The sequence below is a fragment of the Halichoerus grypus genome, chromosome 3 (genome assembly GCF_964656455.1).
Source record: "Halichoerus grypus chromosome 3, mHalGry1.hap1.1, whole genome shotgun sequence".
NCBI classification, from domain to species: Eukaryota; Metazoa; Chordata; class Mammalia; order Carnivora; family Phocidae; genus Halichoerus; species Halichoerus grypus.
In genome coordinates this window covers 33,719,679-33,740,037 of record NC_135714.1, presented here as the reverse complement: position 1 = coordinate 33,740,037, position 20,359 = coordinate 33,719,679, and the positions used below count along the sequence as shown (strand labels likewise).

Sequence of the window (20,359 nt, the reverse complement as noted above, 5' to 3'; positions counted from 1 at the left end):
TGTATCACTTTGGGTAGTATTGACATCTTGACAATTTTAAGTCTCCCAGACAATGAACACTGGACGTCTTTCTATTTATTTGCCTCTTTAATTTCTTTTAACTACATTTTGTAGTTCTCAGTGGATAGATCTTTTGCCTTGGTTAAGTTTATTCCTAAGTATTTTATTCTTTTTGATGCTTTTCTAGATAGAATTGTTGTCTTAATTTCCATTTTGGACTGTTCATTGTTAGTGTATAGAAACACAAATGATTTTTGCATGTTGATTTTATACCTTGCGACTTTGCTGAATTCGTTTATTAGTTTTAATTATTTCTTGTTGAATCTGTAGGGTATTCTACATCTGTGATGGGTTTTCAGGTCCTCTGGAAATGGAGATATTTTTATTAATTCCTTTTCAATTTGGATGCTTTTTATTTCTTTTTCTTGCCTAATTGCTCTGGTTAGGACTGCCGGTACTATGTTGAATGGAAGTGGCAAGAGCAGGCGTCCTTGTGATCTTAAGGGAAAATCTTTCAGCCTTTCACGATTAAAATAATTTGTTTTGTTAGCGTTGGATTTTAATTTTCCTCTGTTGTAGGCCTTCATATTTGTCATTTTTAATAGTTCCATAATCTATCAAGTGGCTGGCCGTAATAGAACAGCACACCACCCAATTTTTGAAAATTCAGAATGTCATTTTTCCTATTATGAATAATGCTTCAATGAATACCTCTTTTGCCTATTTTAAAATATTGATTTCTATCATTTTCTTAATGTAACTTTGTGGAAGCCTCCTGAACCATTTTGTTGTCAAGAATCAATCTTTGTATTCAGATAAATCACCAAATAAACAGCTACTCCTGTATCACCATTCATTCATCATTCATTCATCATCAACAATAGAATGGATTGTGATGTGTTCAGTCGGTGCCAAGAACTAAGCAGGAAAAGTTCAATAGGATACCCCTCTGACCTCTAACATCTCATAGTCTAGTAGGAGACTCAGACTAGTCAGAAGTAAATACTGCAGTATGATGAGCGGTGTTGGCAAGATACAGTAAAGTTCCTTAGTTGCATGAAGTTGACTTTGACAGCATTATTGATTGGTATCCTTTATGATAGAAGAGGTGTGGACATGTCCATGTCACATAAAATAAAAAAAAATGTGTATAATAGGCTTAATAATCTGGCAGAATATGGCCCCATCTGCCTTATCCAGCTTCTTTTCCTTAAAGTCTAAATCTTTCCAGGAGGTCTCTAATTCAGTGTTTGTTCACAGCTCCACGTGTCATGTTGCTCAAATATGCTAAGCTCCCGGTGGCCAGTGACTGTGTCACATGCCTCACTCGTTTCCACACCTGCTACAAACTGCTGTGTTTATAGTAAGTGTTGAAGGGTCGGTGGTTCATTTGACATGCTTTCAGTTACTTTTTTTCCACCATTTTACACTTGCCTTAGAATTTCATTAGTTATCAGTGTACATTCTGTGATATTGGTGAAGTCAGTGCTATTTTAATTACATCTTGTCATATTTGTTTAGTGAAAAATATCCAGAGGAAGAAGATATTTGTGAGATTGTAAAATCCAATAGAAATTCTTAGTAAATGTATAAAATTCTGCTACTTATAATGGTTGGAACCAGAACCTACACAAAACAAAATAAAACCCCTCTGTGTGAATTTCTGGATGATCTCTTAAGTCCTTGTAGAGGGAGGAGAAACAAAGAGATATTTCTGTATTCCTAAATATTAGATCTGGCTTTGGATACAATGAATCTCTTTTGGAAATACTCGTTCATGGTTCCACCATTTTGAGGTTATTAGCTGGCTATGAATTTGCCTCCTTTACCTTTGTGCATAAAAACCTGGCCCTTGTTTTTAAATTTCTTAAAAAGGTAGTCTTGGAAACAGCTTTTGAGACTGATTTCTTGGTTTTTTTTTTTCCTCCCTTTTTCTCTTTTCATTTCTGAGACCTAAATAGCAGAATTGTGCCTCGTTCTTTACAAAGCTGTGGTGATTAGATTGCATATTTACTTTGATACACACACATATTGCTGTGTGGAATCACTGTCCATTGTGATCTCCAGATGAAACAAAGGGGGGTGGCTGTGGATCAGGGATTGACTGAGATAAATTTATCTCAGCTTTTCAAAACACCGTGTGAGCACAGTATAATTCACTTGGACAACTGTGGAATGAAACTCTTGTTTTAGAGGCCATTAGATATTTCATGGAAACTGACTGCTAAGAGGGATATATGGTAAAGATGGTTTGGCAGATAATAGAATTTGAGGTAGCATTTACATCACTGCTGAAATAACAATTAATTTCCTTCAAGGTGATTTATAGCCTGACTTCCATGACTGAGGGATGGATCCCTTGGCAAGTCTTTATGAACTAAGACCCCAGGCAGGGAAATTATATGCACACATCAGGCTTTGAATTTATTTCATAAGCCTTCTTCACAGGGTGTGTCTAATCTTGTTCTGTACAACTAACAAAAACTGTAGTTGTGCTGTATCATGACTTCAACTGGAGCTCTACTTTGTCATGAAAGACTTCCTCAGTTTCCAGAAACAATAGCTACCACAGAGTTGAGCTTGCTTTCTTTGCATCCCCATTTCTATTAACGTCATGACTGCATTTGACTCTCTTATGAGGCCCTTTTGGTCACATCAACAGTTTGTTCTAAGCTATCTATCTTAACTTCTAGTTTTGTCTGCAAAATTGGTGTGGTTAGCCTGAGACATACGCAGATAAATTGCCTAGGGTTCAGCTCTCTCCGACTTGGAACTAAATATGCTGCCGTATGCTCAACTGATGGATGCAGCTTTTCCGCATATTGATGGTTCTACAGTTGAATATAAACCTTCAGGTGCCTTGGTTTGCGTTTTCATATTCATGCGCAGTTCTTGACTGCTGCTTTTCAAACAGCTTCATCTCTCAGAAAACTCTGTTTCAAGCAGAGAGACAAAGAAAATTGTTCTTCCTCACCCACTGCTCTTCTGCCCACTCACAACAATGAGAATCTTGAGTGTGAGTCTTTTGCCAGATGTAAATAGTGGCAACTCCCAATTCACAAACTGATTACATTCTCATGGCTGGTTGTAAAGTCAGTTAGTGGTTTTGAACTAGGAATGTGTTTTCTAACGAGAGAAAACAACCCAAAGAATAGATGAGCCCGTTGAAACTTCTTTAACCCACAACATTCCAGCAGCATAGTTCTTTTTCTACCTTACAACCTAACCTTCCCCCCCATGTTTCCCCGTGGAAAAATGTCCTTGGTTCTGCTTTGGTTTCTTATGGAGCATAAACATTTCATTCTTAACTTCAGTAGACAACTATCTCTTCCTGGCTCTCCTGGGACAGGATATCGGGCAGGGTTTCTTAGAAGCAATGGAGACTGGCTGAATGATTTCAGCAGAGAAGGAGTTTATTGAGAAGTTATTGGGTAGTTTCTGGAACTGCTGGAAGTTGGAAAAAAGACAGGAGCAAATAGAGACTATACAGCTAGATTCATCGCCAAGGTCATATGATATGATTAGCTCTATGCAGGGTTGGATGGACCCTATCACTGGACAGGAGACCATGCTGGTTCACACTGACCACAACGATGGGACCAGACACTTGCTACCAACTCTGTTACCTCAGCCTTTGCTAACTCTGATACTGGATGTTGTCCCCATTGCCCGTACCCACGGTAATTTCCTTCTCCTGCCTCTTTGGGTCTCTAGCTCTAGATCCAGGGTTGGCCAAGGCTAAGTCATGTACCCATGCCTTAGCTGCAAGGGAGTCTGGGAAGGTGAGTGTCCAGCTGTTTTTGCCTTTATGTTGAAAGGTGTGACTCTCATCAACACTCACATGATGAGGAATTCCCCAAATATAGGAAAGGGGTGCAGATGCTAGATATTTTCCATCCTGAACCCCTCAATAAGGACTAATCTTCACTGTAAGAAGCCATACTAGGGCCTCTCGTAGAATGGGAGTGGTCAACATGTCTGCAGCTACAGTTAATGAACTTGGTGATGACAAAGATGGCTGATTCTTCCTTGTGCACTGGTGTCCAAGGACCCTTTCATTATGGGCTAATTTTTTTTTTAAAAGATTTTATTTATTTATTTGACAGAGAGAGAGACAGCAAAAGGGGGAGCACAAGCAGGGGGAGTGGGAGAGGGAGAAGTAGGCCTCCTGCTAAGCAGAGAGCCCAATGCGGGGCTCGATCCCAGGACCCCAGGATCACGACCTGAGCCGAAGGCAGACGCCTAACGACTGAGCCGCCCAGGTGCCCCTCATTATGGGCTAATTAAAGCTAGAGGTGTGATTTAATGATTTAGGCATATTTGACCTCTCTCAGTGCACTTCTTGCTACTTAAAGATAAAATGCACTAAATTGAATTTTAACAATTTGATTAGGAGAAACAGATTTAGATTTATCTGTTAACTTATATAGAGAATGAAATTTCACATTATCAGTGTGTCTTATGTGGTTGGGTGGTTTACAGATTTATTGATTAATTTCTACCATTTAAAAAATTTATTTATTTAAAAGATTTTATTTATTTATTTGAGAGAGAGAGAGAAAGAGAGCAGGGGGATGGGGCAGAGGGAGAGGGAGAAGGAGACTCCCTGCTGAGCAGGGAACCCAACGTGGGGCTCGATTCCAGGACCCTAGGATCATGACCTGAGCCGAAGGCAGACACTTAATTGACTGAGCCACCCAGGTGCCCCTAAAATTTATTTTTTATTTACAATAATACATATATAGCATATAAATTCCTGCCTGCTTATTTGCATTGTCATTTTCCACCTCTGAGAGGCAATTACTTTACATTCAGCTAGCTCTTTTTCTTATGTTTAGTTCCATGTAGCTAATTAAAATGTTTATCTTAGTATTTCTTAAGTTTTTTTTTCAATTTTACACATTAAACATTGAATTCCTATGAAGGAAGTTAAGGGGTTAGCTCTGTTTTATTCTCCCTCCCTGAAATACCTGCCCTTCACTCTTCAAGACAGTTGCGTATCAGTTTGTTTTCACTGTAAATATTTTTCACAACTAAGTTATGCAGTATACTGTGATTTTATTTTCTTGTGCAGCGTACTGAAGTTTCTTTTTTTTTTTTTTGATTCACTTATTCATCCCCAAATTCTCTTTATTTTATTTTTTTAAGATTTTATTTATTTATTTGAGAGGGAGAAAGAGAGAGTATGCGCATGAGCGGGGGGAGGGGCAGGCAGAAGGAGAAGTAGACTCCCCATTGAGCAAGGAGCCCAATGTGGGATTCTATCCCAGGCCCCTGAGATTATGACCTGAGCTGAAGTCAGACGCTTAACCGACTAGCCACCCAGGTGCCCCATCCCCAAATTCTCAAATAAGTTTAAACATAACAGCTTGTCTCTTGGTTCTTATATGTGTGTGTGTGTGACATTTTTTCCAGAGCCTTCTGCCTGCCTGCTCCATTCTGAACCATTTACTCTTGACGCCATATGCACGCTGTTGACCTGGAATTTTCCTTCACTATCATGTTGAGAATTCTTGATTGACCTGGATGGGTGGCATCTCTCTTGGTTTTGTCTCTCTTTGGGGAGGCACATTGCCCAGTTGCTTCTTGAGAAAGATTGGGTATAATGTATTTTTTTGAGATCTGGCATGTGTGAAAATATCATTTAGTCTCTCCTCACATACGAATGATATAGAACTTAAAGTTGGAAATTATTTTCCCTGAGAGTTTTGGAGGCCTCATTCCATTTTCTTCCGCTTCCAATTTTATTATTGAATTGTTGGATGCTTTTTTGATTCTGGTTATATATGTGACTTTTTTGAGGGGATGGGGGGAGCTTCTAGAGTCTTTTTTTTTTAAATCCTCTAATGTTCTAAGATTCCACGATAATGTGCCTTGCTCTATAACTTTTTTCATTCATTGTGAAGATTTTTGTGTGTTGGGGGGTGGAGGATAATTTTCTTTCTATTGTTTTTTATATTCTTTCTTTTCTGGAACTCTTATTTGTCAAATGCTGGAATTTGTGTATTTTTCCTTCAGTTTATTGTTAAAAACAATTTCTGACCTCTATTTTTACATCTTTTTCTTCTACTCTTGAGGAACATTTACCTTTATTATCTTTTAACTGTTCTCTGGATTTTTAATGTCTGTGATCATAGTATTAATTTTTAAGAATTCTTTCTTGCTCTCGCAATATTTCTATTTTTATAGCATCCTATTCTTTTTTGCTTTATGGATGCAATATCTTTTACCCCTTGCAGCTAATAATGTATATATGAAGTTTTTCTCCTGCTTCCAGCATTGACTCTGTTTCCTTTTAAAGTTTGTATTTGTCACGTCAGCCTCTTCATCGCATGTCTGGTGATTGTTTGCTGTCCATGTGATATATGTGGAGACTCTGAAAACTGATTGGAAACTCTGTGTGAGCAGGTTGACAAGCTCTCTCTCTCGTCAACTGGTGGCCTTACTACTGGATGACTTTTTCTTTCAGAAGCCCCCTTTCTCCATAGTTTTAGAAACTGTAGATCTCTTTTCTTGGGCTAGGTAGTTGCTCCCGAAAAGAGACACTTCCCACTTGGTCCCCTCTTTCCGTGTGATGTCTCCACCTGTGTTGCTGTTCCTCATGTCCCTGAGTCCAGACCTTCTTAAGTTTAACCTTTGCAGGGAGCAAACCTGAGGTGGAAGGAGAGACAGTTGACAAGCTTCATGGCTGAGGAAGGATCTGGAAGTTTATTCCTTAAAACATCTTGCAAGCAGTCCTCTGGTTTTCAGTGGTACCCCTACACTGCCCTCTCCTTCCAGCCTGGACTTTTGATGTAACTGGGCCTGAATTGGTACTTTCCTAACGTTCCGTGCCCCATATTGGCTTGCTTCCTCCTGACAGTTCTGTCTGTAGGCATTTAACTTTTGTCTGTCCCTATGCTGAAAATTTACTCATCACTGGCCTATCTGATTTCTATTTTCCAAAAATTTTTCCATTAATTTTCTCCTCTTCCATTCTCTTTTCTCTTTGTGAATTTATCTCTGCCTCTTGCTTAGTGTCATTTAGTAGGGTTTTGGAGGGAATGGAGTTAAGCATGTGATTGTAATCTATCACATAAAACTGAAAATCCTTATTAATGGACTTTTGAGATTTGGCCTTTCAGTCCGGATTCATGGTTTTCTGGTCCATTAAAGAAAAGTTTATTTGGCTATTCCAGGATGGATTCCATTTACTATACTTTTCAGTTTCGTTCAAAAATTGTTACTCTCATTGTCAAAATGAGCTGGGTGTCACCCTTTCTTGATTTGAGTACATAATAGGAAAAAAGGTTAGTTATCTCTAAGGTATAAATTCCAAGTGTGATCTTAAACCCAGTCACAAAAATAACATACAATTTCCAACATTACAAAGAAATGACTTCTGTCCCCTAGGGTTTTTCATGGCCTTAATCCCACTTGGGTCAATCTTTCTTAGATTTCCGTCTAGTTTGACTTGAGTTGTGTCCAAGGTGGAAAAACATTCTTTTCTATATTTCTATGGAAAAACATTCTTTTCCATGGTCCCAGTTGTATTGTATGGGATACCGAGTTTCCATGAATTATCTCTATAGATTCTATAGAACAACATCAGACCATGACATCTTCTCCATTTCTAGGATAAAACCACTCAGAGTATCTCTTGTAAAATGTGGAAAGATTTATAATGTGCCAAAGCTTACATTTTTGAACATGTAAACACTGTGGCAGAATCAGGACCATGTATGATCTCTCAGCTTTTTCCTTACATTTTTTTTTTAGTACTCCCCATTTTAACAGTAACAGCTGATTTCTTTTTTAACATATTATTAAGGTATAGCAAGGATTACTATAAAATTATTATGGGCCTTAGTCAACCATTGTAAAGCAAAGAGGACGCCAATTCAAATTTTAAAGGTTTTCTGTCTTGTCGGATTTGAATGAATGTAGAGGAATCTGATCTGATTCCTAATCTAGAGTTTATAGAATCTTTTTAAAAAAAATAATGTTTACCTTCACATGGTAGAATTAATATTTTTCTGTTTCAGACACCTCATGTTCTTTGTTGATAAATCAGGATTGAGAGTATGTAGAGGTTCAGAGAGGAAACATTTCTATTTGAAGGTTCCTGTTTTCATCATGATAGGTAAAGAGTGCCAGGCATCTGTTTTGTGCTAAAGCTTACTAGAAGTGTTGCTGCCTCTGAGCAACAAGCAGGAAATACTTCTGTCCTTAAAACCAAAAGTAGATGCTCTTTCTCATTATCATAACTCAAAAGATCATCGTTTTTAATGAGATGGGCGCATCCCTTGTGGTTTTCACAGATTTAAGGATCAGATTACTTAATGCAGAGCTTAGAGAATAAATAGCTCTGATAAGATAGATAATGGAAATTTTACTGAAAGCTGAAACAAAAACTTTGTTCTTTCTCTTTCTGTAATTGTTTTCACCTCTTCTTCCTTTTATTTTTCATTTATTATTTTTGATGACTCCTAAAGGGATTCACCTGTCTTATTTTAAGAGGTTGGTATGTTTATACATTTCTCACCATATTTTAACTTCAAAAGATCATCACCAGGGGAGAAAAAAAATTATTTGCAAGAAGAATTGGATGTGTTAGGATTTAAGTATACTGTACATAGTCTAAGTTGCATTAGACAGCTCTGCAAAGTATTGTGTATTGATGTGTTGGCAGTTGGGAGGATAAAAGTTGCTTCTTTGCTGATTTTAGAAAGTTCTGCCTGTGTTTTGGAAAGTGGGGCAAGGGAAACTAAAGAGAAACACGTAGAAGTAATTCAAGGGAAATAAGGTAATGTATATGAAAGTGCTTTATAAACTTTTAAATACTATAAAGATGTTAGTTACTGTTGTTGCAAACCTCAAATTAAAGTGAGAAGAAAGATCCACAAAGATGTGAAAAAACAAACATGGGAAAAAGACGAACTAACTTGGATAAGAAAAAGTTAAGGAAGAAACAAATTGAGAAGATCGTAATGGGGGAGTTTTACATTCTAGTTTTTTTTTTTTTTAATCTGAAAATGCAGTAATACTTGTACTTCTTATTTAAGCGGTTAAAAACATTTTATAAACCAAAAGGAAAGTTCTGTTGAAAATAATTTGGGGAAGGAATCTTATCATATGAGTTGGTGAGATTTGGGTGGAAAGCATGAGGCAGATGACTTTCTCAGCTCTAAATAAAGATCTGTGTGTCATAGGAGTTTATGTGTGATGCTTTTACTTAATTAAGGTTTAATTGACATTTGTTGGTATCACCTGAGCCATGCATTTCTCCTCATTCATGCCTTTGCAAGGTAGGTATCATTAACCCATTTTACAGAAGAGGCATAGAAGTCTAATCGACTCGTCCCCAACCACTTACTTCTCCAGTGGCAAAGCCCTCATTCATTCACGTTTTGAGTTTATTTCCACATCTCCACATACTTCCCATCAGAGCAATTGATTCCATTGTGTTTCTGGATATTCAGCTTATTGGATTTCTCTAAAGGAAATCCTTGTTAAATAACAGTAGTCAACTTACAAATATCACCCCCAGGGCATGTTTTAGGCCTGGCTGTATTTGTACCAAATGACTTCAAATGAGCCGTACTATTGGAATTCTGGAAGAACCAAGGAATAAACAAAAAAGACATCTCAGCTGCCCAGGTATGGGTCCAGAGCCTGTGCACTGTGCCCTTCAGACCTTATCTGGAGTTTGGTATTTTTAAGTTTAGTTCTCTTATACTTTTACATTTTATTTGGTTTCCAAAACTGTAGCAGACTTGAGAAAGGGAAAGGTTTGTACTCTGACCGCAGTGAGACTTGACTCTTGAGGGCAAGGGCAAGGAGATAATCAAACTGTGAAAGGTAGAGAAAATATCTCCGAAAGCAGAGTAGTCAGCAACCTTTGAGTAGAAGAGCAGACAGTCCTCTGTGCGTTGAAAGCGTGTCTCGCCCCTGGGCTTTATAGGCAGGTCTAGCCCGGTGACCAGTGGCGCACACTTTAAGCCAGTCTTAACACCCTGTCCTTCTGCTCCATCGATTTATCTTCCACTAGGATCCTGACTCTTGGCTCCAGACCTGGGTCTGTAACTAGGAGTTCACCTTTAGCTCTCCAGAGTGTTTTTATACCTGTGCTGTCTTTGCTGTTTGAACCTCAGCCAACCTCTTACTTTGGATTCTCAGAGTGTCCTGTTCCTTTGATAGGAACTCCACCCCAGCAGCTCTGGTCATGGTGGTGGAAACTCAGCTTCTGCCTACTTTCCACTGGACCAGCTCCTTTACCTGCATGTTCTCTCTTCCAACACAGCAAGATAATTGGTAGTCATATTGATGATCCTGTGTCACCCAAGATTGATTATATTCTGAACGCTGCGAGAAGGCATTACATTTTAGGAAAAAAAAAAATTAATCCAGTATGGTTGAGATTAAACCCATTTTATTACTTAGATGGGTAGTCCTTCAACTATTATGAAAGTCTTGATCATTCTCAATATCTTCTTACTCCTTGAGGTTTCTAAAAAGCAGAAATCACATAGTATTATATTACAATGGCATAGTGAGGCAGAGAATTATAATTTAATGAGTTATAGAATGTATTATTTTTGAAGAGCATAACCAGTTTTTTTAGTAGCTTGTACCAGCTTTCATATCAAAAAATGGTTCATTAAACAAAGTCTTTTTTTTTTTTTTTTAACATTTTGTTTACAAATTTGTCTTTTAGGTCAATAGCTGCAAATACCTAGGCAGAGATACTGCAATGTCATAAAACACTATAAAAGGGAGATAGTAGAGCAAGTGGTTGTTGAAATGTTTGTTTTGGAGAGAATTCTTGGCATTTTTGCCTCACATCAGCATAATAAGAATTTGTAGGAGAGGAGAGCTGCTTTAATGTGTGTGTTGAGGATTAATGTCCCTGCAGAGCATTTGTGTTAGTGAATATGTTATGGATAGTACCATAAATATAGTAATTAAAAAGTTGCACACTAAACATTTTGTGGACTGGCATAAATATCCCTCTCCTCCCCCTTGATGGCCTGCCTTCAAGTGACTAGTGCATTGTTCATCTTGGTTTCTTAGGATTCTTAATCAAACATAGGAAGAAGTATGGTAGTCTTGAAGATTTATTTCCTTCTTGGGGTATTGCTGATCAGATGGGCAGAAACAGATTTGATGTTTTCAGGACTGAGTTATTTTTTTACAGTACAGAAAAATGTCACCTAATACCTACTAAAAAAAAAAAAAAAAATCCAAAACAAAAAACAGTAAGAACCCACTCTTACTCATTTTGGGAAATTTTATCATTAAAGCTATTTCCAGGGCGCCTGGGTGGCTCAGTTGGTTAAGCGACTGCCTTCAGCTCAGGTCATGATCCTGAAGTCCCGGGATCGAGTCCCGCATCGGGCTCCCTGCTCGGCAGGGAGTCTGCTTCTCCCTCTGACCCTCCTCCCTCTCATGCTCTCTGTCTCTCATTCTCTCTCTCGCAAATAAGTAAAACCTTAAAAAAAAAAAAAAAAAAAAAAAAAAAAAAAAAAAAAAAAGCTATTTCCAGACAGTAGTACAGTGCGCTGCTAGGTAATGTGTTAAATGTGTTCCGTAGGATCAGTGATACCTCAGAGCTTATGTGCTGTAGAAGAAGTGAAATGATGAATAATATAAATATATATTAGGACGAAAACAGAGGCCTGTAACGAGCAAATTTTCTGAATTTTTGAGGAAGCGGGACTTGATTATCTCATTACTCTCTGTTGCCCCAGTGGGTTGAACCTGGGCAGGTTGCTGTGTGAATGAGCATCTGGGAGGAGAGGTGCCATGCTGTGAGAGTAATGACGTCCTGTCCTTCACACGGAAGGAGAACAAAGAAGGCAGACAGTTGTAAAGTGGGCAATTTCTATTCCTTTGTATGTTCAGAATGTTCGCACCTACCTATTTTCCCATTTAGGAGGCATCCTGGTTTTCATAAATTCATTATTTCTGAATCCTCTTATTTAACACACAATATGTATTTATGAGTTCATAAAGATCTTCCTCTGTGAGGAGGAAAGTAAATGCAGTTGAGTGTGATTTGCAGCTTGGCCTTGAGTCAGTTAGGTTGGGAAAGGAAGGAACAGACTTATTTCTATTCTCACCATTTAATTGGCTTCTTTACCTCTTAGTTATGAGAACTCTTCACTTATGTATCAGTTTATTGATTGATTCCATATTTATTGACTGCTTGCTATGTCTCCTTTGTGCTGGGGATGCAAGGAGGGATGGCCCATTGGTAGGTAGGTTTCTGATGGCTTTGGAACCATCTCAATCCTGGCTGACTTCAACAACGGTGACACGTTTATCTAGAATTCTGAAATTCTGCCATCTCCCAAAGGAGATGTTCATGGTAACAGGATAGACAAACGGTGGAGTAGCCTCATAGCTTTTGAGATCACAGAGTCTGCTTGGAGAACACAAAATCTACTTTCCGAGGTGTTTTCCATTGCATTAGACTTTCTAATGAACCTTGCTATTTTGTCATTATTGGAATGCTTTCCAAGAACAAAGTCACTTCACCCACTTTTGGATTTGCTAGAACCCAAGGTGGAAGAGGGGGCTAAGGGGGAACCTTAGGGGGACGGCAGTGCTGCTGTCTGAAGAGGCATGACGCTGGGCCACCTCGGGGGCAGGTGATGCTGCCGACCCCACGCCCACTCCCCTCTCCTGGCCTTTACCTTCAGCTGTCTGACTCCTCGTTTTCATTAGGTTAGTCATGCTGGGAGGGGTCTTTGAATTGAAGCATCTTAAGAAGCCTTGTGAGATGGTGGGAAGTGGTTTCACTTAAGGAAATATAACTCATATAAACCTTTGGAAAGGTTGGCACCACAAACCAGAGATCATTTTAAGAGCCTTCTTCTGAATGTTTTACTTATAAGATTTTTTTTTTTTTTTGATACTGTTAAGTTCTACTGTGGGTGTGCTCTCACCTCACAAATGCCCCTTACCCCCTTGATAGGCACTGGCGTATATGTTTATTTACCTTAAAACAGGGTTGGGCTATTTAAATTTTGGAGGGAAGCAGGTATATGAAACCAAGATTTTCAAGATCTAGGTTGTCAAACCATGTACACATCACCCCATGCTCAGTAAAGAGCCTTGCCAGTTATTTTATCTATAATGTTGTCATTTTGCCTGTTGCCTCCAACATCCCAATGCTCTTACCTACAGACCAGCTCTAACTAGATTTGTCTCTATTCCTCTAATTCTGGTATTCTTCTAATATCAGAGGGTTGTGGATTTCCCTTCCTGCTCAAGGTCAGCCCCTTCATTTGTACTCCTGACCCTTTCCCCCACCTCCATAGGGATCTAATTCCATCTTTCCCTCCTCCCTCTTGTCCTCTCAGCCTTTCTCTCTCTACTGATGCCTTCAGCTCATGGATATGGACTTCCGTGAGCACCTACACCTTCCAGCAACCATCCATTTTCCCTCCTCTTCTCTTCCGCTCGCTCTCTTGTCTTGGCTGCCACCACGTCACTGAAACTGCACTCAACCGGGGCGGCCAGTGACTGCTTATGTGGCAAATCCAAAGGTATATTTTTCATTTCTTTCTTTATTCATCTTGTTGTATCCCATGGTACGTCTCTGCCTTTCTTCTTCGGTCTTTTTCCTTTGCCCGTTCTGTCATTGTTCCTGTTCTTGAGGGTCTGCTTTTCAGCCCTTGTTCTGTCTCCTCGCTCTACCCACATTCCTTCAGGGCTGTCACCCACTAACCTCATTTCTGCTCTCTCTGTGTAATGATCACGTAGATGCCTTTATGTTTTGCTCAACTTTCTTCCCCAAGCCTCACACTCAAGAATACGTGGGTGTCCCACCCAAATGTTCTACACCTCAATTTCTAATGCCCCAAACGAAACCCCTTGTCTTCCTTAGGAAACTTGTTCATCCTTCTGTATTCTCTACACAGTCATCACTCCCACCGCCTACGTGTAGTTAATCACCAAGTTATTCTGCTGTTAGTGTCTGGATGTTTCCCAAGTACTAATTCTTCTCTCCTCCCCCTCCTCCCTGCTTTCCTAATGCCCACCCTTCCTCTCATACCAAACAAGCACACTGGCTGAGCTGGCCTCCCTGCCTCCACTCTGCCCTCTTTGAATCCATCCAGAGAGAGTACTGCATCTGAAACCCAGATCTGACCCATCCGTGGCTGTCTGCCACAAGAATAAAGTCAGAGTCCTTGAGCATGTGGACAGATTAGGATCTGGCTCCAGGCTCCTTTCCTTTCCTTACCCTAGAGAGGCCAACGCACTGAGTTACACCATGCAGTTTCTTACCTCTGCCTTTTCCGTTGTCTTGTCTCCCATTCCCAGCCTGGCTAAGTCCCACCCAGCCTGAGGACATGTTAGGTGATCCATTTAGTCAGAAGCCTTCCCTACCTTCTCCATTTCTGGGCTAGGTGCCCCCACTTGACATAAGTCTGTCATCACACCCATCCCACTATCCTTTGGGATGGGTTATGTGTATGTCTTGGCCCCACTGGACTTCACTTTCCTTAACGACGGAGACAGCATCTCATTCCTGTTTGTAGCTCCAGAGCCTGGCACAGGGCTTGGCATCTAGGAGGTATTCAGTGTATGTTTTTCAAATGAGAAATTCAGAACAACAGCAAATCAATGTGATGTCTACAAAAATGAGCAGGAGTAATCTATGCATAATCATTGCCTTTGGGAGGGGGCATGAAGGAGGCTTCTGGGGCGCTGATAATGTTCCAGTTTTGATCTGGCGTGTTCAGTTTAGGAAAATTCATTGAGCTCTTCACTTATGGTATGTGTACTTTTCTATATTTATGTTATACTTCAATGGAAAGTTGTTTGTTTTTTTTTTTTTAACCAATCTGATGTCTTATCTACCCAATACAGAAATTTTCTTTTTTTTTTCTTTCAAGCTTTTAGAGTTTTTACAGGGTATTAGTTCAGACGTCACAACAAAGAACCAGGCTGGAGCTGTGCCTCGACTTTCGGGAGGAGTGAGATGAGCACCAACAAAATGTGGGTGGGATTGCCTGGTCTCCTAAAGAGGCCAGTGGGGGCCAACCCCGATGGATAGACTTGCAGTGACCTGCGCTTCTGTCACACTTATTACATGGGCCATATGCTAATCACCAGCAAGCTCTGTGCCTGCCCGCAGTGACACGGAGACTTCATCTCACATGTGACTATGAATAATTCATAAATGTGGTTATCTGGAAATTTGTGGTCATCATTAGCATTTTAATGAAAAAAAATGTAGTCATTATCCTAAATCTCTGTTTTGTTTCTACTTTTTTTTTTTGGTCTCCCCCCCTCCCCGCCCCCATCCTCCACCCCAGCAAACCATCTCCATCTTTCCTGAGTACTTGGAAACTGCTGAGGCCCCTGCTAATGTGCTGACCAGTCACTATGGGCAGACGGTACCCGGAGGCTCCCTGTCACCCAGGCAGCTCATGTACGTATGGGATTGGATCTCCCTTTTTCCCTCTTTAACTTTCATTGTAGAATATTGCACAGTACTGAACTGGTGAAGGTTTGTAAGATTTAAATGAGAGGGTTTAGAAATGCAGGAGGATGGATTGCTCTAGGGGACGTGTTTAATATTGAATGATGAGAAATGCTATTGAAGTTCGGGTTTTTCTAATCCAGTGTCCGTAGAAGGCCAGAAGTGTATATAAGCAATTTCCTTTTTCTCTTTCAATGCATCTGTTCATAGACAGGGTTTGTATTTTTTTTTTTAAGCTTTCCTCTTTTGCATCACAATATATAACATTTGAAACAATAGCAATGCCATAAATTAAGATCGTTTCCTACTGATTTTTACAATTCTTTTAAATAAAAGAATTCCTGGACTCAGAAGAGAGGTCCTCCTGGATACATCATTGTTGAATACACGTTAGGGAGAGAGTCCCTGACTCTTACTTGTCAGCATTCTCCGAAGGAGGAAATTCCTGATTCCCTCAGTGATAACTTCCGACGTCTCACAAAAGTTAAGTTTTTCCAATTATGGTCTTTTGGGAATGGCTATAGTTGTGGCCCCAATCTACCCCTGATTGACTTAGGAGAAAAAGTATTATTGCCCTTAATCATCTCTCCTATTTCTATAAAGGAGAGTTTGTCATAAACTTACTTTTTTTGTTCCATTTAGTCTTTTAGCTTTGGGCCAGCTGCTTAGATATTTATTTGCTTTTGTTGCTTCCTTTGGACCTCTGGGATTTTGGCTTCAAATCAGGGGTATGCTTGGGGTAATTCCCCAGAGTGCCTTTGCTCCCATATCCTTTTCATCGTTATGTTTATTCATGTTCACCTTTAAGCCTCATTTCCTTATACATCTCCATTTTTTTTTCTTCACAGAAAAGTTAGAACTGCCCTCAAACCCTCCCCCAGACAATTGCTTCTAAAATAAGCCAGGTGGTTAGAAGCAGCAGGGGAAGGGAGAGCTGACAACAGAGCGGAGATTCAGACCAACCACCAGTGATGCTGCCCGCATGAGTGGGATAAACAGCTTTTATGTGGATCCTTTAGGATCCTCCAATGGCATGACTCCATTACCCTAAAATTAGCAGTTTTCATAATGAACATCAGAAAAAATTTACCCTTGTATACCGTAAAACAGAGGTCAGCAAAATGGCCCCCGGGCCAAATCCAGCCCACGCCTGTTTTTGTAGAAGCTAACAATGGTTTTCATATTTTTAAGTGGTTATGTAAGTACCTACAGAATCTACTTTGCCTCTTGGCCCTCAGAGCTGAAAATATCTACGGTCTGTCCTGTTAAGAAAAAATTTGCCTCTTCCTGCTGTGGAGAAGTTGGAACCATGTACTATGATTGAAACATATGACACTGTTATTTTTTTACCAGTTTCCACCAGCAGAAATGCTAATTTTATGGGTTCAGTCTACTGCGTTTGGAAGAACATTCTTCTTTCAAAATGGTTAAAATGTTAAAGTTTGGGTTCTTAGGGTGCAGGAAGTACATTGACTTGGAAAATTCATGCCTGTGGACCTGCTCATTGTTCACCGTCTTCGTGAGTGATTCATCGAACCTTTTCGGAGTTTTCCAAGGGGCTCTGACCTTCAAAGTCTGGGCTGTCGAGTAGTTGAAAGGGTACCTTTCTTCATTTGACTTACTTCTCGTTAAGAGCTCTCTAGGAGGAAACTGTCCTAATTTACCCTTCCCAGGTGCCAGGAACACGCTAGCCATTCCCAGAGGCCTCTGCTGCGCACGTCACTGGTGCTTTTTCTCCTGGTGGGAAGGAAGGGGAGTGGCTGCATTCTGCAGTGGGCAACACGACAGTCCCTTGGCCTTCAGGGTGTTTGCATAACACCTTGCTTGAAACATCCTTCCCAGAAACTAGAACGTGGTTCTCACCCTTTTGTGCTTTTCCTCTCCTTTTTACAGTGTTGATCCCTTGGTTCAGTATGTTCAAACCATCATTTATTTTATGGGGTGTGTTTTCTGTTCTTCCCTTCCTCCCCATTGTACCTCCCTCCTCCTTATTATTAAATAAGATTTGCTGGTTGAAACCTCAAGCTGACATTCTTTAGTGGCCACTCTTAGTGGTAGGAAGCATTAACCTCAGCTGCTCTATCTCCTGTCACCTTAGGCAAGAAAGTTAAGATGACTTGGGGCCTCTCAGCCAGGACTAGGTCTGAACAGGACCGCACTGTACCTGGAGAAGAGAAAATATTTCAGGGGAAAAAAATTCTCTAGAGTTTATAATTTTGTCCTTGAGTGTGGCCAGAACCATCGGTCAAGAATGGAGCACAGTGCTGTGCTCCGAATCATTTTTGAGGCTCACATGGCAAATTGGAGTTTTTAGATTTTCTTTTTTTTTCTGTTTTGGGTTTATTATTTTCCCATTCAGGGCTCTCTTCTTTCAGGACAGGACACTGTTCCTTGGTAGAATGTGGAATGGCATCCATTGAACACCAAGAGAAGTCAGTAGCTAGAGTGGACCTCTCCAGTCTTTGCATACCGATATTTGTGCTTGTGTTAAGACTGGTGTTTTGAAATTATCCTGGGAATTGCTAAGAAGACTGCATCCTTGTTTGTTTGTGTTGCACCTAGCTATTCCTCTGCATGGCTCTGGCTAAGCTGTCCGGGGCTGGACTGTGGCAGTAGCCTCCTGACCTCTGGCCTGCGCTCTCTCGCCCTGCACAGCTGACTCCTACGTTTAGCCAGATTCATCTAATGGAAGCATCGCTTCCATCCCTGCCCAGAATGTTTGGTGCGTCCCCACTGGTCCAGAAGGTCACCCTGACATTTGAGTCTTCCACATTGTCTTTTGCTGCCCCTTATTTTAGTGCCCATTACTCATGGTTAATAATAGTTGTTGTTGTTGGTAGTATTACTGCTCGGTGGATATCTTACACCAGCCTAAGTGGGCGGCTCCTGCCAAGACCCAGTGTTGCCTTAGGGTCACCAGCTCCTGCTGGACCCTCTCTGCGATACGGATCCGTCTTTTGAGCGCCTGCTAGAACTCTACTCTGGCTCAAGGGCACAGCAGCATTGTCCTCTTTCCCAGGAAGCTGCCGCGGTTTCCCACCTGGAACCACATGCCCATGTAGCTCTTCAATCTCCCTCCTGAAGCTTGTGTCCCAAATCGCTCTCTGTATTTTGGAGTATGTTGTATATACTTTGTCTGGACTTTGACACTAAACTCTTTTTCACTTCCCTCCTCTTCTGCACGTGTGAGGACAGGGCTTTATCTGTGGTAGCTCTCAAATATTTGTGGCATCACCTTAGGCTTGAGATGGGATCTGGTCATTTCTTCAGGAGGCCCCTGGAAGGCATTTTCCAGAGCTCTTGGCAGAACTGGCACAGGCCAGGGCCACGGGGGCGTAATCAGGGCCTCCAGGGCAGCCCGGGTGCTGTGCCCAGTGCTGCTCACCCACCCCGGCCCTCCTTCCATCTGTCTTTCCATCTCTCAGAGGTGGGGGAAAAGGTTTCCTCTTTTTCTGTGCTTAAGAAATTGCCATTTAAAAAGTTTAAGCAGGGGCACCCGGCTAAGCATCTGACTCTTGATCTCAGCTCAGGTCTTGATGTCAGGGTAGTGAGTTCAAGTCCCATGTCAGGCCTACTTAAAAAACTTAAAAACAATAAATAAAACATTAGAAGCTTGAATAGTAATAGGCACATATGATTATTTCTTTGGCCCTCCCCCCTTGACTTCCTTGCTGTGACTGATGAAAGGCATTGGTTGTGTTGAGCAGATACTACCTGCCACAAGCTGTGTCCTAAAGTTACTAGAAGTATCTCAGTTTGAACTGGATAAACTTTTAAAGGTTCATTTTATTATCCCCATTTCACAGATAAGGAAAATGAGGCCTGAAACAGCAAAGTAACTTGTCAGCGCAGAGTTGCAATTTGAGCCTAGGTCTCCCTGCTCCCCTGCTCCCATCTGTATTCTTTCCTGCACTTGGGTTGTCAGGTGACCCACTGACCACTTATTTAGGTGGTGTCCCCTCACCTGTTCTCCCCACTAGAGCTTTTGGAAATACAGGTCTTAAAGACCTAAAGGATTCAGCGTCAAAGGATGCTGTCATCTGTCCCTAGCTCCTCTCTTATCCAGTTAAATTCAGTAACCATAAATAACACAGAGGCCCTGGGAGAGAGTACTTCATATAAAAAGAGTAATAGTAATAAGTACAGTAAGGGTAATAACACTTTTGTTTGTTTGTTTATTTATTTATTTGTAAAGATTTTATTTATTTGACAGAGAGAGACACAGCAAGACAAGCAGGGCGAGTGGGAGAGGGAGAAGCAGGCTTCCTGCCGAGCAGGGAGCCTGATGCGGGGCTCGATCCCAGGACCCCGGGGATCATGACCTGAGCCAAAGGCAGACGCTTAATGACTGAGCCACCCAGGCGCCCCTAAAAAACACTTTTAAAATCATACAGGTATACATATGTAATATAGAAAATTTTAAAAAGAAAAGAAAAAATAAACTCTCACAGCCCTCTATACCAAGAGATTACCATTTTATGCATTATGTGGAATACCCTTCTGTATGTCAGGTATTCTCTCTCAATATATTTATTTTCTGTTTACTTGCAGAAATGGGGTAATGTTGCACATGGTGTTTACTCAACAAGGTATCATAAATATCTTTCTAGACTAGTACATTTCCTTTCCCGCTGTGGCCAGTGGTAGGTTTATCTATGTGGTGTTCCAGAGGGAGGCAGTAAAAACAGTTGAATGTGTTGAGGTTGCTTCACCTGGATATGAAGAACTTCTGCCATGGTCAAGCAAGTGCTGGTTGGGACCCATTAAATTGATTTTCAGGAGTGCCTGGGTGGCTCAGTCAATTAAGCGTCTGCCTTTGGCTCAGGTCATGATCCCAGGGTCCTGGGATCAAGCCGCACATCGGGCTCCCTGCTCAGTGGGGAG

General features: G+C 40.8%; 1 protein-coding gene across 9 annotated transcripts in view; it reads left to right on the top strand.

Annotated features, from left to right (window-relative positions):
• The window catches only part of APBB2 (amyloid beta precursor protein binding family B member 2), a 353,214-nt gene that overhangs the window by 115,488 nt on the left and 217,367 nt on the right, over nucleotides 1–20,359 (top strand). For 7 of the 9 annotated variants that reach the window (XM_078068550.1, XM_078068548.1, XM_078068549.1 and 4 more), the window contains one exon: nucleotides 15,309–15,424. The exons of 1 other annotated variant lie outside the window; for it this stretch is intronic. The gene's annotated coding sequence lies outside the window, so the exon portion shown is untranslated. Of the gene's footprint in view, nucleotides 1–13,346; nucleotides 13,533–15,308; nucleotides 15,425–20,359 lie in introns of all 9 variants that reach the window. One more of the 9 variants, XM_078068543.1, reaches the window with a different exon arrangement.